This window comes from Spermophilus citellus, assembly GCF_964194105.1.
Source record: "Spermophilus citellus genome assembly, chromosome: 3".
NCBI classification, from domain to species: Eukaryota; Metazoa; Chordata; class Mammalia; order Rodentia; family Sciuridae; genus Spermophilus; species Spermophilus citellus.
The window spans coordinates 185,528,285-185,553,545 of record NC_138184.1 but is presented as its reverse complement, the minus strand read 5'-3'; the positions used below and the strand labels follow the sequence as shown (position 1 = coordinate 185,553,545).

At 33.0% G+C, this 25,261-nt stretch overlaps 1 pseudogene across 1 annotated transcript in view; it reads left to right on the top strand.

The window, feature by feature from the left end:
• The window catches only part of LOC308643468 (vesicle transport through interaction with t-SNAREs homolog 1B-like), a 50,965-nt pseudogene extending 25,918 nt beyond the window's left edge, over positions 1-25,047 (top strand). The window contains exon 2 of the transcript in view: positions 24,471-25,047. The product of the transcript in view is annotated as a vesicle transport through interaction with t-SNAREs homolog 1B-like (transcript). The remainder of the gene's footprint in view (positions 1-24,470) is intronic.
• Positions 25,048-25,261: the final 214 nt, after the last annotated feature.

Here is a 25,261-nt window from a genome sequence, read left to right as displayed (position 1 = left end):
TCAAAGAGCTGTGAAAATCAATTAATCAAAAATAGCCTATTCGAAAATAAATGAAACAGGTACAAATGAAATCATATTTTAACCTCTAATTTATGTTTGTCCTGAGTCATATCTGCTAGACAATATTCAAAAAAAAATGTTAGACCTTTCCCCAAGGATAATATCTTCTGGGTTAAGTGTGCTAGGATAATTTCTCTTGTTACCCACATACAACTCAGACAGATCTAATAATATATATTGATATTTAACTTTCTTCATTGTCCTGTAAATTAAAAATGTCTTCATCCATAAGATTTTATTTCCATTTGTACAAAGCTGTGCTCAAAATTCTACTTATCACTGGTACATTTAATACTCTTCAATTTCAAATTTAATTCAGTAAGTACTTATTAGTAAGCTATTCTGTTTTACTGGTTTGGATAAGAGGAGTCCCCCAGTAAGCTCATGAGATAGACAATGCAGGAATGTTCAGAGATGAAATGATTAGATTATGAGAGATAGAACCTAAGTAGTGGATTAATCCATTAGACATATTAATAATTTAAAATGACTACTGTTCTGGATGGTAACTGTAGGCAAGTGGGGTGTGGCTGGAGGAGGTGGGTTACTGAGGGCATGCCTTAGGAATTATGCATTTTGTCTCAGTCTCCTCTCATCCTCTTTCTGCTTCTTGGCTGCCATGCCCTTAATTCCATGTTGTCCCATCTCAGGCCCAGAGCAGTGAGGTGACTGACAGTGGACTGCACCTCTGAAACCATGAGCCAATATGACCTTTGCCTTCTCTAAGTTGTCTTTCTCAGTGAAAAAATCAGACTAACACATCTGTTTTATGCCATATACCTGGTTTGGGAGAAATTATAAAACAATGCTCTGAATCTCTATATTTACTCCTTCCCCCCCTTCTTTTTTCTGCCTTTTCTACAGTTCTTTCCTCCTTTTTCTTTTTCCCCTTTGTTTTTTCTTCATTCCTTCCATCTGAGAATAAAATTATTACATGAGATATGTTCTTCCTCAGGGAGGTATATGTAAGAAAATTTTATTGGTAGTTATTATGTATTAAAGGCAATATCTACAAAAATATTGTGTCAAAAACAAAATAGATAATTTAAGTCAAACTTTTAAAAAGAATGTGAACTTATATATCAGCAATATTACTCAGTTAAATGAAAATAGAAAAGGAAGTTTAGAACTACATGCAATAACCATTAAAGGATTGCCTTTCATTTATTTATTACATCTGTATGTCCCCTCAATTACAGTTATTTTTAATTGACAAATAAAAACTGTGTCTTTATGATATGTAACATGATGTTTTAAATAAAATGTGCTTATTGTGGAATGGTCAAATCTACCTAATTAATGCATGATTGCCTCACATTTTTATTTTTTTATGGTGAGAACACTTAAAATTTACTATCATTGGTTTTTAAAATAGACATTTAAAATATTGTTATTAACTATCACATATTGTACAATTAATTGCTTGCTACTTGCATACCCCAACACCAGGGAATTTTCTTTCTACTTTGTGTCTGTTAGTTCTTCTTTATTAGATTCCACACATAAGAGAGATCATGCAATAATTATTTTCTGTGCTAGGCTGTTCTGTATATGTTCAGAACAGAAGCAATATTTTTCCTGAATATTTTAATGAGGAACATATATATGTATTTATACATATGAAGGGACTCACTGTATATAACATTTTAAAAAATTATTCCATCCATTAATAGACAGATTGAGTCCACACTTTTGGCATTTTAAATGTTAGAATGAACACAAGGGTGAAAATATTTGAAATTTTTTCAATATACCAATCTCATTTCCTTTGCAGACGGACTTAAGAATTGGATGCTGGACCATAAGATTGTTTTCATTTTTTTGAAGTATGTACAGGCTTTTTTCCACATTGGCTGCACTAATTTACATTTTTGCAGATAGTATGTGGAAAAGAGGGTATCCCTCTTCTCCACATATGTACTAACATCTGTTGTATTATGTCCTCTGTGTAATAGTCATTCTAACAGTTGTTAGGTGATATTGTGACTTTAATTTGCATTTCCTTGATGATTAATGATGCTGTAATTTGTGTCTCATATACCTTTGGCCATTTCTATGTCTTCTTTTGAAAAATACATGTTCATATCTTTGGCCATTTCTTTTTTTTCCTTCTGCTTTCTTTTTTTCTTTTTCTTTCTTTCTTTTTTTTTTTTTCTGGGTTACATCTTTATTTGGTACCCAAATCTTTTTATTCTAGCCAAATAATCTCAGTGCCAAATCGCCAAAACAAAACAAAATACAAAAGAAATTTGAAGGTAAACACATACAAATACACTCAAACAGATATACTCTGCTACTACCATTTCGATTACCACCAACAACATAAAAACTGCTACAATAATTAAACTAAAAAGAAGCGCAAAATGTCCACAAAACATTAATGCTTTAAGAAATATTCAATTAAAGTTATTTTAACCAAACATTACATTTCTAAGGAAGTATTCTATTTTCGTATAAAATTTTAGGGGTCAGTGTCAATTGAGTCACAGTGTTTAATCAAGCATTAGCAAGACTGTTTTGTAAAAGTCCAGATACTTAATATTTTTTTCTGTTCCTCTTATTTCTTTTTTTAAAATTATTTTTTTAAAAAAACAAGTGACAGCAGAATGTATTCCAATTCTTATTACACGTATACAGCACAATTTTTCATATCTTTGGTTGTATATAAACTATGTTGACACCTAGTGTCTTCATACATGTACTTTGGATAATGATGTCTATCACATTCCATCATTCTTGCTAATCCCCTGACTCCTCCCTTTCCCTCTCTTCCATCTTAATCAGGTTATTTTATTGCTTTTAAGTCATTTAAATTTCATCTGTATCTTGGATGTTAACATATGATGAGATGTATGGCTTGCAAATATTTTCTCCTATTCAAGAAAAGGCTGTCCATTCATACTCTTGATTATTTCCTTTATTGATCTTACATCCTGCAATTTTATTCAATGAAATTTCATGCCAATAGGTTTTTTATTATATAAATATATATGTATATATATGTGTATATATGTGTCTTTCTCTTGCCTCATTGACATATCTGCCTTATTACTGATGTTATAGGAAAAGTTTTTATAATTTCATCATTGAATATAATGTGATAACTTTTATTATTTACCTTCCTTCTTTACCTATGTTGTTGAGAGTTTTGATAATGAAAGGTTGTTGAATATGATCAAATGATTTTTTGGTATCTATTGAGATGATCACATAGATTTTGGCCATCATTCTGTTCATGTGATGTATATCATATTTATAAATATATTTAAAGATGTGTGCATGCTTAGCTATTTTTTCATCCCTCTAATAAAGCTCATTTGATCCTTAACAACAGCATTTTAATGTGCTGTTACTGTATTTTACTGACATTTTGTTGAAGATTTTGCATATATTTCTTTGGGGATATTGGTCTATAATTTCCTTTTTCTTTTTTTTTCTTTCTTTCTTTCTTTTTTTTTTTTTTTTTGACACTCAGAGATTAAATGTAGGGGCTCCTAACCATTGAACCACATCCTCAGCCCTTTTTGTAGAGACAGGGTCTCACTAAGTTGCCTAGGGCCTCATTAAAGTGCTGAGCCTCCCTTTGAACTCATGATCCTTGTTCCTCAGCCTTAAGAGCCACTGGGATTACAATGTGTGTCACTGTGTCTGGCTGTAATTTAATTTTCTTACAGTGTCCTTTTCTGGGTTTGGCATCAGGGCAATTTTTTCCTCATAAAATGAACTTAGAAGTACTCCCCTTCATTCAATTTTTGTAAGTGTTTGACCAAAATAGGTTTTAATGTTTCTTTGTTTGTTTATTTTTTATGTCTAGTAGAAGTCAGCAATATGGCTCTTAAGTCTTGGGTTTTTCTTTGACTAGGAGAATTTTTTTTAATTTGTTCTAATTAGTTATACATGACAGTAGAATGCATTTTGACACACTGTATACAAATGGAACACAGCTTCTCATTCCTCTGGCTGTACGTGGTGCAGAGTGACACCAGTAGTGCAATCATACATGAAAGATAGGAGAATTCTTGTTATTGATTGGATTTTCTTGATCTTTATTAAGTTGTGAGATTTTTCTCTATCTTTATGATTCAGTCTTGGTAAGCTATATGTGTCTAGGAATTTATCCATTTCATCCGTGATATGTAATTTGTTGCTATATTATTGTTAATAGTATTATCTTATTTTCTTTGGCTTTTCTCTGAGCTCAGTTTCAATATCCCCTGTTTGTTTATTATCTTATTTATTTGAGTCTTCTGTGTTTTTTTCTTAGTCTATGTAAAGGATTTTAAAATTTTTGTCTTTAGAAAAAAATAACTCATTGTTGATATTTTCTATTATTGACCTAGTATCCATTTCATTTATTTATTCTTTGTTCTTCATTATTTCCTCCTTGTACTAATTTTAGGCTTATTTTCTTTTTGATTTTCTTGTTGTTTGTTTTGTTGTTATTGTTTAGTTTGGGGTTTTTTTGGTGTGTTTGTGTGCTGGGGATTGAACCCAGGGGGGCTTAGCCACTGAGCCACATCCCCAGACTTATTCTATATTTTCTATTTAGAGACCAGTTCTTGCTGAGTTGCTTAGGGATTTGCTAAATTGCTGAGTCTGGCTTTGATCACAATACTCCTGCCTTAGTCTCTGGAGCCACTGGGATTATAGGAGTGTACACTGTGCCTGGCAGTAAATTGTCTACTTGAAATCCTTCTATATTTACTGCTACAAATTCTCTTCATTTTAGTTGCAGTATCCCATGATTTTTCAAAATTTACATCCATTTATGGCATTGTTTATATCAATTGTAAACTTTTCAAAAGTTTTAAATTTTAAGATCAAAGAATGATTTTTAAAATAATCATTAAACTATACAAGCTAAAATTAAATTATAGAGTAGTCTTCAAGGAAACACAATCTTATAATTCCTAGGCTAATCAGGAATCAATGCTTCACTTAGTAATCACACCCTAAAACATCTTATTAGAAGCTATGCAACCAGGGAGCTGGGGATATATTTCAGTTGGTAGAGTGCTTGCCTCATATGCATAAGGCCCTAGGTTCAATCCCCAGCACCATCAAAAATTAAAAAAAAAAAAAAACAACTATGTGACCAAACTACCATTCAGAATAGTTAATTTCTCTTGAGATATTTTACTTATTGTCTCTTTATTATAAACATCAGTTTCATTTAGATACCATTAATTTCAAGGAAGAGGATATACATACACTGGGCTACTATCAAGGTTCTTTCTTCACATCATACTAGAAATTGGCTGTTGAGGATTGGTCATTTCATAGTGTCAAAGATGCCACATAAGGTCCACCTTTCACCATTCTTGCTAAAATGACCTCATTTCTCGGGCTGGAGCTTCTGATTATGAAAGGTCTGCTGTAGCTCCCTAAGTGACATTTACTTAAAAATGTACACAGAGACTTTGTCATTGCTTGTCATTTCTATCGTGTTTTTCTTCTTTTTTCCTGCTACTTCATCATTAATTAGGAAGATAAACTTTTTCTAAGATGGCTCACAGCACATGTGGCTTTATTTATTTTTTGTTTTGTTTTGTTTTTTTGATAGAGTATGGCACAGTGCTTCCTCAAATGTAAAAAACTAAAAATAGCAGGATATAAGAGAGAAATGAAAGCTGACTTGGTAAAAAAAACTGTGGCAACCATTACATGCTACATGTACAAAAATAGTAAATGAATTTAAATCATTTCATTATGATAAAGAGCAACTTATATTTAAATAACTGTAAAATAACAGTGCTTATCTCATCAAGTATGAGAAACAATGTAAATTAGCAAAATGAGAATTGAGACAAAAACATACAGAATAAATGAGCACATGGGTTATTTAATATTAATTTTTTAAAACCTATAATTGGCTAAAATTGAATTACACACAAGTTCTCAAGGATATACATACCTATAATTACTGGACTAAACCAGGAGCCAGGGTACACTCACTGTGCTTAATATAACGCTGTGATATAATAACCCTTACCATGGTCTTTAATGATATACAAATTTGCTGAGATCAATAACCTATACAATTCAGCTTTGTGATTAAGTCTATTATTTTGCTTCTAGAAAAAAAATAGTTTTATATGCCAAGGAATTGATTGATCACAACTGAATGCCCAAGGACTCTGTGAGGTCTCTCTACTGTAGCTGAATCAAGCTCGCAGTATTTCTAAGCATATGGATTAACTGTTACTTATCTTCACCCCCCATCCAAATAACAGATGATATCTGCTCTGTCTTACATAGTTTCTTTTTATGAATGTTTATCACAGCCTTTTACCAAAAACCTATAAGTAATTTCTACACAGATTTCTGGAGCCTCCATGTTCTTTGTTTAGATTCTTTCTTATAAACCACTCTACAAATTCTGCTTCAGTAGCTCCAAATATCATTCTGCTTCCACAGCAAAATATAACTTTTTGTTCATGTTTTGTCTCTTCTTCTCTGTGCTAGTGTCAATAAGGGTGGTCTGGACAAAACACCAGCTGGAACCTGAGTCTTACTGGGTGGATTGCCTTTTCTTAGGGACTAAGCCAATGTCTGGCCAACACCTAAAAATCATTTGCTTCACATATTTTGTGCAGTTTTTCATCTGTTCATGCTGAATGGGAATGTATAACAGAAACGACAATGCATTATAACACACAAAACACTTTTAAACATAGTGTCTATAATATGCTTAGTCCCTTGGGCTTGATTTTCCCAATTTTGTTAGTGAGACAGGGAGTATACTCATAGAATAATAAGAATGATAAGAAACATGTATGAAAGAACTGGCATTTACCCATTATCTAGGACTTTGTTGAGATGGAAATATAGCAACAGGTTAAAATGACAGAATATATTCAACTGAACAAGGCAAATCACTACTGTTACACTAAAGGTAATTACAAATATAGGAAGTGTAATGAACCCCAGAATGAGTACTAAGCTTGGTTCTACATTGAAGCATGTAATAAAAATCCATTCTGGGAATATTGTATGAGAAGCATACAACAGTCTTCAATACAAAGAATAATGTAGAAGCCCAGTGGGCTAAATAAGAAAGTTAAATCCCGGGAGTTAATCAATAAATGACTAGTTCCTTTAAAAGATTTTTTTTCGTAAGTCCTGTCTTTAGGAAAAATAGATTAGTTCGAGAATTGTAATTTGGCTGAGGGCATGAGGTGCTTAGTACCTGTGCATGAACTGTGAAAGAAAGCTTCTGGGGTCAAGACAGGATGAGCCCCTCATAGGGCATTTTGAATGTATTTTCCTTTAACAATCGGGTTAAAAATTCTCCACAACTCTAAAACAGAAAGGGTGGATATTTACCTGAAAAATTCATCAACTGCACTCTATTCTGATCCTCATTACTGCTAACCTCTGCATTTGGCATTAGCTCCATAACTAGGGATGTGTAAAAAGCAAGCCCAGACACATGTACCTGTCTAGTTATGAATACTTTATGTAAATTCTTTGTCAATCTTAGTTTCCAGATGTGCTAATAGCACCTACATAAATGGGGTCTTGATAAACATGAATGTTAAGTGCATGATTCATTGTGTTCTATAAATATCAACTATGACTAACCATGAGTCATAGTTGATATTTATAGAACACAATGAATGAATAATATTTATAGAACACAATGAATTTTGGCATGCCAAAAGTAGAAAAAAAACCTTTCTTCTATTATCTTTTTATATAATAATTCTCTAACTGGAGTACTTCTTTCAATTTGAATCAATCTTAAAGAACATTTGGATATCAATCTATTGGCTAATCATAATATCACTAAGATATTATGTTAATATAGTGATAAGTTGGTGGGAGAGACAATCAGTGTATTTTAATTGCATTAATACATAAGTGAATTTCTATATCCTACACATTGACATGAATGTGTTATTATAACAGGAGACAATGGTATTCAAGTATCACAGATCTGTTACAAAGAAATTTGCCAAAATATCTGCTCCAATAAATTTTTATATGATTTTTATTAATTTCTATTTAGAAGGATAAAGTACAAATATGACCTGTTAAAATTGAGATGAAATATTAATCCATATAAACTGGAAAACTGAGAGAACACTCCTAAACTTTCTAATAATTTACTATTATAATATAAACAGGAGATAACTCTCAGTATAAAGATGTATTAAAGTGAGAATAAATTAAATTATTGTAGGGTAGGGAATAATTACTGTAGAAAGTGAACTACATGAAGAAATTGTTTATTTCCAGTTTCGGTTTTACTATAAATCTAAACCCACAATTCATACTATAAGCTAGATATTTTCAATCTCAAACTATAGATGAATAAATATTAACTGAGAAATTTTTCTAAACTCTGCAATTTCTTCAATAGAACTGATAATATTATTGTATAGGAAATATTATAATAAAACCAAGCCATTTACTTAATTATCCATGAGTTTAATTTTATTTCTAAGAGGCTAAGAGTATAATTGTTGACTCAATTATTCCAACAAAATATATATCTAGGTTAGTACCTATTTATTAGGTAATTACACCCACACTCACACATATTGCTTTGCAAATTATTCCAAAAAGAGTTCAACAATTATCTTTTATTTTTTATTAGCTGTTCTAATTATTTTTTAACTAAACCCATGGATTTTCCCAAAATAGTGAGCCACAGATACTACACAGAGAAACACACACACACACATATACATATATACACAAATATGTACATATATATGGGCATACACACACACACACACACACACACACACACACACACATTCCTGAATTACAGAGTGTGTCATGGGATACTTTTAGGGAAGCCATCAATGGGCAGGGAAGACCTAAAACATATCTGAGAAGCCTATGATTAGAAGTATTCTCTTCAATCCATTTTGTTATAATAAATGCTTACATGAAGGGTTTGTTTGATAAAATTGAAAAATCTATTTTTATAGTAAGTATACACAATTGCAAATGATTCTTTCTCCCTTATAATATCAGGAAAATTTATTACTCTGTAAAATCAACCAAGCCTCTGTTTTCTTTCTGAATTTTAAATTCCTAGAAATCAGGGATTTTTTTTTTTTTTTGGTCAGGACTGCCAACCATACTTCTCTCTTCTCTGTCCTATTTTGAGTACTCAGGGAACATTATTCTAATAATATAAATCCTCCTTCTTTGGGAATTATTATTTCTTGTTTTTACTGAAACTTCCTTTTGTTTGATCTTCATCACTAATTCATCCATTTGCTATACAATGTCTAATTTTTATTGAGCAAAATTCTGTGTTGCTTTTCTCCATCTCCCTCTCCTCTCCTTCCTCCTCTCGATCTCACTCCCACTCCTATTTTCTCTCGGGTGATCAGTTCCTGTAGATTTTCATATATAATCTTCTTTGTTGATATCTCACCTGTTCAGTTCCTATAGGGCGATGTGAGTAAGGTCAACTTGTGTAGAAAATGTTATTGTGATGTATCAAGGAATTGCTGAAATTAACAAAAGTCTGTAGACTGGATAATAAGTCTGTGTTCCTGCTCAGATTTACTCTATCGTCTATTAAAATAGTATCTAATTATATGATAAAACATAAGGTTTGCATTTAAGTTTTATATTTGCATATGTCATCTTAATAAACTAAGAATAAACTGGTCAAGGATTTGACTTCTTTTTGTCTTTGTAATACAAGTAATGTATGCATACCTGATTTGGAGTGTATTACCTGGATATCTATGACTAGATGTACTCTTGAAGGGAGGAGTGGCCAGATGAGACAATAGCATTTGACCTAGGGACTGAGACAAATGAGTGTAAATTGAAGGTATGAGGTTAGGAAAGAAATTTTTCATTGAGGAAGGACAATTATAGAAAAGGTTTAGATATGGAAGTCTATAGGACATGTTAGGGACCATGGTGGCCCCTGTAAATAGATAAACATGGGATTAAGAAATGATGGCTTAAATTAAAATAGGACAAGTTATAAAAGCCAAATCATCATCTTTCAAAAAATAAGTGTTATTGTGTATGATTAATGTATAGAGCATGCATGATGTTGTGTGTACATATAGAAAGTAAAAAAGTTACTATAGTGTAGCAAATTAATATATCCATCATCTTACATAATTACCCTTTTTTTGTCTGACTGGCAAGAGCAGCTAAAATCTGCTCATTCTGCATCAATTCCATATTTAGCACAGTTTTATTACCTATAGTCCTCATACTATGCTTAAGATCTAAAACTTGTTCATTTACCTATCTGAAAATTTGTTCTTATGACTCATTCTCACCATTTCCCCTACCATTGGCCCTGCCAAACACTTTATTTTTCACTACTTGATTTTTTTTTAAGATTCTAAGTGTAAGTTTGATCATGCAATTTTTTTTTCTTTCTGGAGTTTGACTTATTTAATTTATCCTAGTGCCCTCTATGTTCATTCATTCTTATGGCAACTGGTGGCATCTCATACCTTTTAAGGCTGCATAATAGTCCACTGTTTGTATATATCACATCCTTCTTTACCAATTAGTCCATTAGTGAACATATAATTTTGTTTCCATGTCTTGACTTTTGTGCATAGTACTTTGATTGACATTAAAGTATAGATATCTTTAGAAGGTAGTAATTTCATTTTGGGGTGCGTATACTCAGAAGAAGAATTTCTGGACCAAATCGTAGCTCTGCTTCTAAATTCTCTAGAAATTTCTATACTGTTTCCTATCAATCTACATTTTTACCAACAGTATACAAACAAGACTTTGCTTTTATCTCCTAAGTCAACATCTTAATGAAGCCTGGAAACTTTAGTTTTAAAGGGAATAACTTAGGCAGTAGTTGGGAAATACATAGTTAGGGCCATAGTCAAAGGTGTATACAGTGCCTAGAGATTTAACACTAGTCAGACTGAAGAATTCAGCATAGTTGAAGAAAAAATAATGTGTTTTAGTTGGTATAATTTCAAGTTTGCGATTAACCTGGGACATTCATGTAATTTCTATTAGCAATTATGGTATATGAACATGTACTTTGAAAATATTATGGTGAGGAGGCCATTTTACTGAGATGGTCAGCAAAATAGTCCTGAGCATTCTAGATATTGGTGTCATGAGACATCCATGGACTGTGTGTGAGAGCTATGCACATTTGAGCATATGAGGGGACTGGTCTGGCCTTGTGCGATGATTGGCCTATGTGACACAAAAATGCCTTTCCTCTCACTCTGCCTGTGATCCCACAGAGCACCTGAGATGGGTGTGACTTGCCAAGATGTCAATCAGTCTGCTGACCACAAGACATCACCAAGCAAGACTCCACCTCTTGAAACCCTACCTTTTGCCTTATTTGGGTGGAATATTCTTTCAAATGTCTTCTCCCCAATAAATAGCGGGGGGATTAGAATGTGCTCGCTCTCTTCCCTCTTGCCTCCCTTGCTCCTCTTGCCTGCCAGAGTGGGAGATGACTTTTGAGGTTGCAAAGCCTTCCCTGACCCCCCAAAAAGGTATTTTGTATTTGTGCCGTCATGTAGAGTGACCCTAACTCTGTTGCCCATATAGGATGTGGGCGACAAATTGCTACACATGAAAAACTTTTTACTTGCTATTTATGTATATTTTTGACTTATTAATATGTTAATATATTTATTTGATTTATAATTATATTAATATATGCATTTGAAAATAATCCCTAAGTGTTCATCCTTGTAGTAAACACTGGAACTATAAGTAGTAGTATGACTAGAAACCTGTTAATGAGGAACATGAAGACAGAGAATCATTAATCTTAAAAACACATACATTCCCTGCAGTAATATACATATTTCAAATCTTACACATTAAAGTGAAAATTTTAGAGGATACTTCTATTTATAGAACTGAATAAAATTATGAAATGAAATACATAAAGAATAATATGGAGAGAACAACTATTAAAAGACAAAGAAAATTTAGGAATATCCCAAGAGTAGTTACAGAGTTGAAATTTGTGACTAGTACTTGTTTTTTTTTTTTTTTTAAGAATTTGTTGTTCTGTCTTTGGGAGACTAGAAACAGCCAGCATTATAATTGTCACATATTTTTTATTGGATTTAGCACACTTTTCTATCAGAGCTTCCTGGGTCTGGATGAAGGCCTTTGCATATAAACTAAATCAACAAATTGCCACCATCCTTGGATAAGTGTTGCTCTTTAATCACATTAAGTGATTGAAAGCATATCTGAATGTCATTTGCAATGTTGTGAACATAACATGCTCCTTTAAGAGGTCAAAGAACATTTAATTTTTAAAATAAATTAATCTTTTAAATGTTCATCATTAATTGAGCTAAAACTATCATAACTAATGTAACCACACAAATTGAGATGAGCTAAAAAGAAAAAGAACTTTGACTTAGGTCTAATGTTTTGAGATTAGTATTACCGATTTGTTTTCTGAATTAATGATGGGGCAATTCAATTAACCTTTTGCACGTGATGTGTGTTGGTATAAGCAATTTATTACTCCCAGCTTTTTCACTTTCCAGATTGAACCCAATGATGATGTTACTCTATACTGGAGAAGAAATTCAAACATGCTAGGTAGATGATTCATTTCCTTATTTTTAATATATAAAAATGTTTTCACAAGAATGCATGTATGTACAATCTTTGTTAGGTACATCAATGCATGGGAATGGTTTCAACTTATGTGCTGAAATACATTTTTTAGGTTATTACAATGCTACTTCACTTTTATTTTTAGCTAATACATAAAAATATAAAAAAGTGTACGTATTGAATGAAGTACTGTTTTAATCATCTTAGAATTGCTGTGACCAGAAATCCTAATGAGAACAACTTAGAGGAAGAAAAATTTCTTTTGGCTCGTGGTTTCTGAGGTTCAGCCCATGGTCTGCTGACTCTATAGCTCTGGGAAGGGTGTGAGACAGAGGGAGGCAGTTCAGGACATAGCATCCAGGAAGCGGAGAGGGAGCTCCACTTGCCATGTACGAAATATAAAACCCAAAGACACACTCACAGTAACCTACTTCCTCCACCCAAACCCAAACAGCCTAGAGTTACCACCCAGTTAACCCATATCAGTGAATTAATCCACTGATTAGGTTACAATTCTTATGCTATAAGAATGCCACCCCTGAGCATTCCTACATCTCACACATGTGCTTTTGTGCAACACCTCATATGTAACTTCTAACAGTACATAAAATGTTCCAACATATATTAATAAAGTTTAAATCTCATAAGTATATTTAACTCTTCAAACATTTGACTTTTTCGTATGAGGAAAACTTAAAAATATTTCTTCTAGCTTTTGAAATGTACAGTACATTATTGTTATGTATAGTCACCCTGTTGTGCGATAGCACACCAAAATTTCTTAGTCCCATTTTAACTAGGGTTCAGTACTCATTTATTAACTTTTACTTATTTCCTCCCCATGTATAAAATACATAATTGAAATACCCAAGATATTTTAAATATTGTAAGATAAATTCTCTCTCTCTCTCTCTCTCTCTCTCTCTCTCTCTCTCTCTATATATATATATATATATATATATATATATATAACTACTCTTGATTTTCACTTGAAAGTAATTTGTAATTATGAAGTAACCACATAGTTGGAGCATAATAACCTGTATAAGATATTTGTGTGTGTTGTGTGTGTGTGTGTGTGTGTGTGTGTGTTTTGAGGGAATCATGAGCTATAACAGACACTGCAAACTAAATACTCTATACAAGTATATTGATGATCCAAACTTGTCACTTTTGCCATATTGTTAGTATGTTTGATTTCCTATAATTCTCATTTCAAATTTGAATTTAAAACTTGTCCTAAAACTTAGAATACAACGGGGGCTCTGGAAAGAGTTAACATAATAATGTTTATATTGTGATACCTTGATCTTTCTGGCAGGCTTCTGAGTACCATGTTTGAGAAGCTCATTCTTTTTTTTTAGCAACTTTACTGAGATATAATTGACATGCCAGACAATTCTCATTTAAAATGTAAGATGTAATGTCTTTAAGTGTATTCTGACTGTGCAACCATCACCACACTCAATATAAAATATTTTTATTGGAAATTTTAAGTAAACAATGAAGTATTATTATTTAAATTTTTATTGACAAGCACTTATAGTACTTATTGAGTGCAAAATAATATTTCAATATATATTCATTACATGTAAGTAATGTATATGATCAAATTAACATTATTATTTCTGTCTTCTTAAACATTTAACATTTTATTATGTTGCAAATCTTCAAAGTTTTTCTAGTTATTTATAAGATATAATAAATGATCACAAACCACAGTCACTTTACAATTCTGTAACTGTAGAAAATAAAACTTATTCCTCCTATCTAACTGTGTGTTAATAATTGGTGTTATCTAATTGTTCTCTATCTCACCTCTCCATACTTCCTCACCTCTAGAAACCAATATTCTACTCACTACTTCTATGAAACCTTTTTTTTTAAATTTGCTTTTACATATGATTGAGAAAACATGGTATTTGTCTTTCAGTGTTTGGTTTATTTCACTTGAAATGCTATCCTAGTTCCATCCATGTTGCCACAAAGACAGGATTTCATTCTTCTTCATGGATGAATTATCTTTATATATATATAAATGTAATATATATGTAAATATACACCACATTTTCTTTATTAATTAATCAATGGACTCATTAGTTGATTTCAATGACATTCTTCACAGAAATAGAAAAAAAAATAACCTTAATATCTGTATGGAACCACCAAAGAACCCAGTCAGTAAAAATAATAAAGATAAATGAGATTTAAAAATCAGGTATTAGAAGGACAAATCTGTAGGCAACATAATACCTGACCTTGAAATATACTTCAAAACTGTAATAACCAAAACAAAGCATGTAATAACCAAAAAGAACTATCATAGGCCAATGACACATGATAGAAAACTCAGAAATAAATTTACAAATCTATAGCCAATTGCTCTTCAACTAAGACCTCAACGACATACATTGAAGAGGCTTTTCTATAAATAGTTCTTTTTATGGGTACAGCTTGGTAATTTTAAGCAGAAAAAAGCTTCAGTTAATAAATAATTGAAATTTTAAATTAATTTAAATTTGCCAGGTTTTATTAAGAAAGATTGTATCTGGTAATTCTATTAAGAAAAAGCATCATTAAAATATCTTTAATATTTTTGAAAATATAGATATTTAAGTTTTCATTTGATCTGTCAACTTTGGCAAGAGTAGTCTTATTAACGTTTCAACATATGATTCATTTTTCGTTTTCTCTTGACTTGATATCAATTGGCTTTCAACTTGATTCTCATTATTTTCACTTTCCTTTTCTAGTTGATGTGGATCAGCTCAGTAGTCTGCTAGAATGCATAGGAAGATTTGTTTGGAAATATTTATAATGACCACACTTTTAAATGTTCTCCAACCCTGAAATGCTAGACAACTTTCGGTAATTTTGTCCTTAGTCTAGTTTATTTTTATATATAAATATTTTGTATGAGGAAATATATATATATTATACTAATAAACAGTATAAAAGTTCTCTTACACAGAGGAAATAGAATGTTATAAATTTTAATGACACATTCAAACAGACCACAGCTTTACTTCTTATATTACCTATATGAAGCCAGGATAAAACATTGTTAGTAATCAAGAAAATGCATGTTAAAACAATTGTAATTTGTCTATACCACAAATTTGGATACTCTTCTGTAAGTTTCTCATATATCTAAGTGTAAATCTACCATATAACCCCCAAATTATATTCTCTTTATTTACACAAGAGATATGAAGATTTATGATTATAAAAATTTTGCAAAAGAGCAGCTTCTCAACCCCTGTGCCCACTGCCTTTGGAATAGTGAAAATCTTTAAATACTTTCCATATTCATCCAAAGGAGAATGGATTAAAAATAGTGCTATATCCACAAAATGAAATACAATTAAGTAATAAAAAATTAATGATTTGGTAAAATACACCCAACATGAATCATCTAAAACACAATTCTAAGTAAATGTCTTAATATATTCTTTCTGATCCAATTTGTTTGAAATTATAGAATGTAATTATCCATTCCAGATAATTTTAGAACAGTGTTGCCCCTGGAGACATGAGAAAAGACATTGATTGGGAAAGGGATTAAACTCTCTAAGGTAGGTGTAATCATAAGTATTTTGGTTGTAGTTGGTTTACTCACATGCAAGATTTGTTTTTTGTAATGGGAATATAACTCAGGGGCACTTTAAGACTGAGCCACATCTCCAGCCCTGCCCCTTTGTTTTTTTCAGAACAAGTGAAACAAAACAAACATGTAAAATTATTACCAATCACACTTCTCCATGACTATTTACTTCTCATCAAACTTAAGGTTAAAAATACAATGTTTTCTCTGTTTCTTTGACTCTCAATTTCTATTTCTTTATTTTTTTATATTTTTATTAAGTTATTTATTTTAATTAGGTTTATATTAGTTAGGTTTATATGACAGCAAAATGCATTTTGTTTCATTGTACACAATTGCAGCACAACTTTTCATTTCTCTGGTTGTACATAAAGTATCTCATTCTACTAACTTTCCTGCTCCAGAGCCCCCACCCACCTCACCCTCACCTAGGCCCCATCAAAGTTCCTCTATTTTTCCCATGTCCCCCCTATTATGGATTAGCATCCACTTATCAGAGAACATTCGGCCTTTGGTTTTGGGGGATTGGCTTATTCACTTAGCATGATGTTCTCCAACTCTATTGATTTATCTGCAAATGCCATAATTTTATTCTATTTTAATGCTGAGTAATATTCTATTTGTATATATACCACAGTTATTTGTCCATCTATTGAAGGGCATCTAAGCTACTTCCACAGTTTAGCTATTGTGAATTGAGCTGCTATAAACATTTGATGTGACTGTGTTACTATAGTATGCTGATTTTTAAGTTTTTTGGAAGTTGACCAAGGAAGTTGACCAAGGAACCACTGGGTCAAACAGTGGTTCCATTCCAAGATTTCTAAGGAATCTCCATACTGCTTTCCAGAGTGGCTGCACCAATTGCAGTCCTACAAGCAATGTATGAGTGTGCTTTTTCAACCACATCCTCAACAACATTTATCGTTCTCTATATTCTTGATAACTGCCATTTGGACTGGTGTGAGTTGAAATCATAGAGTTTTTTTTTGATTTGCATTTCTCTAATTACTAGAGATGTTGAACACTTTTTTATATACTTGTTGATATAATGTGTATCATCTTCTTAGAAGTGTTTGTTGAGCTCATTAGCCCATTTATTGATTGGTTGTTTTTTTGTTTTGGGTTTTTTTTTTTTTGGTGTTAAGTTTTTATGAGGGTTTTTTTGTTTGTTTGTTTTAATGTATCCTGGAGATTAGAGCTCTATCCGATGTGCCTGTGCCAAAAATTTGCTCCCAAAATGTAGGCTCCCTTTTCACCTCATTGATTGTTTCTTTTGCTAAGAAGAAGCTTTTTAGTTTGGTTCTATCCCATTTATTAATTCTTGATTTTATTTCTTGTGCTGTAGGAGTCTTGTTAAGGAAGTTAGGGCCTAATCCAACGTGATGAAGATTTGGACCTACTTTTTCTCCTATTAGGCATAGAGTCTCTGGTCTAATTCCTAAGTCCTTGATCCACTTTGAGTTGAGTTTTGTGTGATGAGGGATAAGGGTTTAGTTTCATTTTGCTGCATATGGATTTCCAGTTCTTACAGCACCATTTTTTTTAAAGAGACTATATTTTCTACAATGTATGTTTTCAGCACCTTTATCTAGTATTAAATAACTGTATTTATGTGGATTTTGTCTCTGTGTCTTCTACTCTGTACCATTGGTGGTCTACATGCCTATTTTGGTGTCAATACCATGTTGGTTTTTTTTTTTTTTTGGTCCGTTTGTTTGTTTGTTTGTTTACCAGAGCTTGTAATATAGTTTAAGGTCTGGTATTGTGATGCCTCTTGCTTCAGTCTTCTTGCTAAGGATGGCTTTGACTATTCTGGCTTGCTTACTTTTCCAAGTGAATTGCATTAACCTCACTCATTAAAAGAAGAAAAAGTCAACAAATAAACAACCTGACATTACATCTCAAAGCCCTAGAAGAACAAACAAAATCAGGGTGGAAATCAATGAAATTTAAACAAAAGAAACAATTTTAAAAATTTACAAAATAAAAGCTGGTTATTTGAACAAATAAATAAAATTGATAAATCCTTAGCCATTCCAATGAAAAGAAGGAAGGAAAAAACTCAAATCACTAAAATTTGTGATGAACAAGGAAATATCATGGCAGACACTACTTTGAAAATTTATACTCCAGTAAAATAGAAAAACTCAGACACTGAAAAATTTCTAGAGGCATATAATCCACCCAAACTGAGTCAAGAGAACATACACAATTTAAACAGATCAATTTCAAGCAAGGAAATAGAAGACCCCATTAAAAGCCTACCAACCAAGAAAATCCCAGGACCAGAGGGATTCACAGCTGAATTGTACAAGATCTGTAAAGAAGAATTAGTACATATACTTCTCAAATTATTCCATGAAATAGAAAAAGAAGGAACCCTTCCAAACTCATTCTATGCAGCTAATATCATCCTTATACCAAAACCACATCAAGGAAAGAAAATTTTAGACTAACATCCCTGATGAACATTGATGTAAAAAATTCTCAATAAAATTCTGGCAAATTGCATATGAATACATAGTTGCTGAGAGCCATTGCCAAGTAGGAATAACGAATCGAAAATTTTCTTGTCAGCCTACCCCATGTTGCTTAGAGGAAGGACTCTCCATTGTGGAAATGGGCTTGTCTTAGACTCAGGTCATTTGCAGTGACATTGCATGTATGCTTGAGTAAAGTGACCTTGCTCAAGGACCAGGGCGGATCCAGGTTTAAGGTGTACCCTGCTGGGAATAGGGCGTATCCTGCTGCCTCAGGCGCCTTGAGTTCCCCTTGAGTTCTCTTGGGATTCAAAGAGTATTTGGGATTCAGAGCCTGGTGGAGTACGTGAATTTTGCCCAGAACGTGGATTTTGCCCAGAACACGTGTAGAGTGCCGTGTGAGTTCGGGAATAAAGAATTGCTGTTTGAATCTACAAGGCTGTGAGAGGCTCATGATTTTGTGCCTAGCCAGACTGCGGCACATAGTGATTAAGTAGGGTTCATTCCAGGGATGCAAGTCTGGTTCAACATAGAGAAATCAACAAATATAATCCACCATATCAATAGACTGAAAGATAAGAATTATATGATTGTATCAATTGATGAAGAGAAAGTATCTGACAAAATATAGCACCCTTTCATGTTCAAAACTCTAGAAAACTAGGGATAGTAGGAACATACCTCAACATTGTAAAAGCTATCTATGCTAAATCCAAGGCCAGCATCATTCTAAGTGGCAAAAACTTGGAAGCATTCCCTCTAAAAACTAAACAGGACAGGGATGCCCTCTCTCACCACTTCTATTAAACATAATCTTTGAGACTCTATCCAGAGAAATATACAAATGAAAGAAATTAAAGGAATACAAATAGAAAAAGAAAAATTAAACTACCACTATTTGCTGACAATAAGATTCCATACTTAGAGGATCCAAAAAACTCCACCAGAAAACTTCTGGAATTAATAAATTAATTCAGCAAAGTATAAGGATACAAATTCAACACCCATAAATTAAATTCATTTCTATACATCAGTGATAAATCCTCTTAAAGAGAAATTAGGAAAACTATGCCATTCACAATAACTTCAAATAAAATAAAATACTTGGGAAACAACAACAACAAAAAAAAAAGGTGAAAGACCTCTACAATGAAAACTACAGAACACTAAAGAAAGAATTTGAAAAAGACTTTAGAAGATGAAAAAATCTCCCATGATCTTGGATACGCAAAATTAATATTGCCAAAATGGCCAAACTACCCAAGGCGCTAAACAGATTCAATATGATTCCAATTAAAATCCCATTGTCATTCCTCATAGAAATAGGAAAAGGCAATCATGAAATTCATTTGGAAAAATAAGAGACCCCAGACCTTTTTATGTATTTATTTATTTAAAAATAGGTTCTCACTAAATTGCCAAGCATCTCACTAAGTTGCTGAGGCTCGTTTTCAACTTCTAAATTCTATTGTCTCAGCTTCACAAGTCACTGGGATTATAAGTGTGTGCCACCACGCCTGGCATGTGCAAGAATTTTTGAAAATATGGGCAAAATACAGTATAACTGCTGCATTTTATTGTATGCAAACATCACATCAGAAGAAAAACTACAAATATTTAATTCTAGTTAAAATTATTCAAACAGAAATAGTCAGTGGATACATAACATTTTCAATTCTCATTTTTATTAACCAGCTTTCATGCATTATTTTCCTAAATGATTAATTTTTCTTTGTAACCCACATCCACTTTAGAGTTCAGTTTTTTTTTATATGAATTCCATTTATTTAGATGAAGCATCTATTATCTTCTGGTATTGAGCTACTTGTAATTATTTTTTTTTTAAAGAGAGAGTGAGAAAGGAGAGAGGAGAGAGAGAGAATTTTTAATATTTATTTATTTATTTATTTATTTATTTTTAGTTCTCGGCGGACACAACATCTTTGTTGGTATGTGGTGCTGAGGATCGAACCCGGGCCGCACGTATACCAGGCGAGCGCGGTACCGCTTGAGCCACATCCCCAGCCCCTAGAGTTCAGTTTTTTAAGTTTGCACCGATGCAGACAGTTTTTCATCCTCAACCCTTTCAGAATACAGAGCCATTGAAACATCATGATGAATAATTTTATTTCCCTAAAGATATTCAGTGCTGTTATTCATCTCTTCTTTCCCCTTATTATTTCTATATGTTCCATTTCTAGAAAACTACATACTTAAAAACATATACTATCTAGTCATTGAAGACTGGCTTTTTTCACTTAATCATGTGAGTTTCCTCCTTGTTTCTTCATGGCCTTACAGCACAGTTAGGAAGATACTTTTTTGCCTAAATAATGTTTCATTCCATGGATATTCTACAATAGGTCATCCATTAACTGATGTATCCCCAAGGCTCATGTTTTGAAGGTTTGGGTCCCAATGCATTTTAGAGGTGGAGTTGTGGAAAGAGATTAAAATAGGAGGACTCTCACATCTTCAGTGAGCTAACCCATTGATGCGTTCATAATTTATGGACTATGGGAGCTGCTGAAATCTATAGGAGGTAGAAACTTATCGGAGGAAATAGGTTACTAGAGGGACAGTCATATCTTATCTTGGCCCCTTCCTTACTCTCTTGTCTCTGCTTCCTGACCATGACATAAGCATCTTTTCTCCACCATACCCTTCTACCATAATATTCTGCCTCATCATAGGCTTAAAGCAATGGAGTCAGCTGACCATGGACTGAAACCTCTAAAAATGTGAAATAAAGAAGTTTCCTCCTTTATGTGTGTTTTCTCAATCATTTTCCCACACATAGCAAAAAACTGAGTAACACAAGATTTCAGAAGGTAAAATTTCCTCTACTATCCTTGTTTTTGTCTCAACTTTAAAAAAAAATTCCTATAGATTTTTTTTAATTTGTTCTTTTCAGATATACATGACAGTAGAGTTGATTTTGACATATTATACATACATGGATCTAATCAGAATCCTGTTTTTCTGGTTTTACTTGATGTAGTTTTTTACTGGTGGTATATTCATCTATGAACATAGGAACGTTATGTCTGATTCAATCTACTGCCGTTCCTATTCCTATCACCACTCCCCTCCCTTCATTCCCCTTTGTCTAATCCAGTGAACTTCTAGTCTTCACCTCCCACTTGTTGTATGTTGGCACCTACATATCAGAGCAAATACTCAATCTTTGGTTTTGGAGGATTGGATTATTTCAATTAGCACAATAGTTTTCAGTTCCATCCATTCTTCAAATACCATTATTTAATTTTTCTGTATAGCTGAGTAATAGTCCATTGTGTATATATACCACATTTTCTTTATCCATTCATCTCTGTTGAAGGGCACCTAGGTTGGTTCCATAGCTTAGCTATTGTGAATTGAGCTGCTACAAACACTGATGTGGCTCTATCACTGTAGTGTGCTGATTTTAAATCCTTTGGTTAGGGTCTGAGGCCTTCAATTTTTCTTAGCTGTAACCCCATTATTGTACCATACCTCTAACGATGTGATGGTATGTGTGGTGTGGAGTGAGTGAAATGTTTTGTAATCATATGATTAGGCCTTAGTCTTTTAGTGAGCCTGAATTGAGTATATTCTTTACCTGAAATCACTTAGGCTTTGAAAATTCCTGTTTGGTTGGTTCTGACAAAAATAATTTTAGTCAAAGTATGCCTTGCTAAAAAGAACAGAGAGCTCTTGGTTTATTTCAAGTGGCTAACTTTGCCCTTTACCTTACAGATGCACAAGAGACTATTTCTCAGATTTTTCTCTTTGAGAACCTGGTAAAGTTTCTAGAAATACAATAAATGAAGCTTTCATTTACCTGCCCCCAAGTCTAGAACCCCTGAGTCTTTCTAACTAATCTGTACTGTCTCTAGCCTTTTGTCAATTATAAAGTTACCTTGCAAGCATGGCCTCCAACTGTGGCATTTCCTTTAGCTCCTGGCAAGTTGTGATTCTCTTTCAGTATTTTTTCTATCTGTATTTTTGCAGTGTAAAAGTGACTGTGTGGTCTCAATTATCTAATAATCTAAGAATTTTTGATTGCCAAATTGTTTATGTTCTTCTTGCCATGAGACTATGTTCTTCTTGTCATGAGACTTCCAAGTCAGAAAACCCTAAATATTCTCTTTTAACATTTAACAATTTGAAACAAATTTTAAAATCCACAGAATCATTTACCAGATACTACCCCAATAATTATATTGGTATGAGCTGCTTCAGTGTGCTAGAAATTAAAAGCCAACTGGGCTATGACATCTGAGACAATATCAAATATTTTTTTTTTATCTTGAACCATTTATTCCTTCACTGTAATTCATCATCCTTAGAGAACAAATTTGTGAATATTCTGTGCTTGTTATCAAAGAAATTAATGGACTATTTATCTTGATTCATATTTTAACATTAATATTTAGCATTCATAAAATTTTGGAATGTTTTAACCGACTTTCGGAAAGACTTTGGTTGCTTCTTGTCAGCTATAAATACTTAATAAAAAACTGAAGTGAGATCCTCTGGAACCCAGGAGATTTAGGGAGGTTATAAGTAATGACCAACTTATTTTTAATACTGTCATGATTCAGCTGATAGTTTCCTTGTACACTGCAATGTGCACTTTTACAAATGCTCTATAGATGTGATAACTGTAGCAGTAAGCAATTTAACCATCTGCTTGGAATTTACTTGGAGGTTAATTCTCCTCAGTGTTCTCCAAAATGAACAAACAGTAATTGATTTTAATAGCACTCACAAACTACCTTAACCTATTAAATATTGAAGTAGCACTCACAGAGACATCCCCTGGATACAGAAACAATTAAATGGATATCAATGAGATGTCATCAAGAGTTTATGCTTACACACTTAATCTGTCTTCACCTAACTTTAATAGTATGTTGCATTAGGGAAACTATAAATTGTAAAATGTCAAAATGTTTTATATGTTGTAGTAAATATTCATTTGTCACTTAAACAAAATGACCTGAATAGGTCTTGGAATTCTTAAAAGTACTCAAAAATACATGTCATGATTAGGTGAATAAAATAATAAACTTATTATATCTAATCATCACTTATATGGATGAAGAGTTTTGAATCCATTATGAGCACTGTGGTAGACAGAATAATCATCTCTCTCCCAACTCTCTTAAGATATCCACCTTTAGTGTCCTGAAATTTACTTGCTTGACAAAGGTATTTTGTAGATGTGATATGTTAGAAATCTTGAAATGGGAAGGTTATCTAGCATTATCAAATCAAGCCCAATATAATTACAAGGGTCCTTGTTAAATGACATAGGCAATTAGATTCAGTTTTAAAGAGATTTGGGAATGCTGTGCTTAGCTTTGAAAATGGATGAAGGAATCATAAACCAAAGAATGCAGGTGGTTTTCAAAAGCTGGAAAAGCAAGAGAACTTATTCTCCCTTAGAGTCTACAGATGGAAACACAGCTTCATCAATAGCCTCCAGAGCTATAAGACATATTTACATTTTACTAAGTCATTAACTTAATGGTAATTTGTCAAAAGAACAACAAGAGGCAATGGTGGCAGCTTCAAGTCTAGGCAGCTGTTTCCTGGGCTAAGTGCAGGCCCAGTGTCCATAGTCTTCAGTGACCACTGCTCTACTTTGACTTGTATGTTGACCACCTCTGCTGTCTCCTTGGAACATTTTGAGAATCTACCCAAGCTCTCTGTAACCATAATGAAAACCAATGAGGGACCCTGGAGCAACTGCTCAGGTTGAGTCAAGACCATAGAGAAGAAGCTTAACAGAGATTTTGATTAAAAAGTACCAGAAAGCAAATGAAGTACTGACAGAAATGGAGGAAGAGCTTCAGTATTTACCCCTATCTTTCTGTAATCCCATGGTGTTCAATCTGCAAAACTAACAGAAGGACCTTGGCAAATTGCATCAGGAGATGAGATGCACACCTCTGACTGCCACACCTGGAGACAAAGGAGATGTGAAGTATTAGCACATACAACTTAGAGAATGAGCACAGGAATCTGTTATCATCACAAATGACATTGATTCTGCAAGGTACAGACAGCCTAAGGAATGAGCATTCTTATTGGATTGCCACAAAAACTAATCAGATTGGCTCAGGAATCATAGAAGAGCTCGGAGAACAAGGAGGCTGGTTGGAATACACCAAGAACAGACTAAGAAGTACAAGTGAAAACTTGAGCAAAAGTAGAAAGATTCTCTATCCAATGTCCAGAAAGTAACAATCAAACAGCTGCTTCTTTCCATTATCATCTTATTTGAGCTAGCCATCCTGGGAGACCTGGGTTATTCACAAATTCTTTTGCAAATATTGAAGTCACTATAGCAAAAGGTTTATGGGCCAGAACCTTGATACTGTAAATCAATGTTGTTAGGTCATGCCATGATAATGTTGCTGCTGTGGGCTAATGGTTCAAGCATTGGCTGCATAGCCAGACTGGGAGGAGGAAGGTTAGCCAGAAAGACCACATAAATGTGAAGGTACAGTAACAAGACCAGTATGATGTACCAAGGTAATAAATGTTTCTA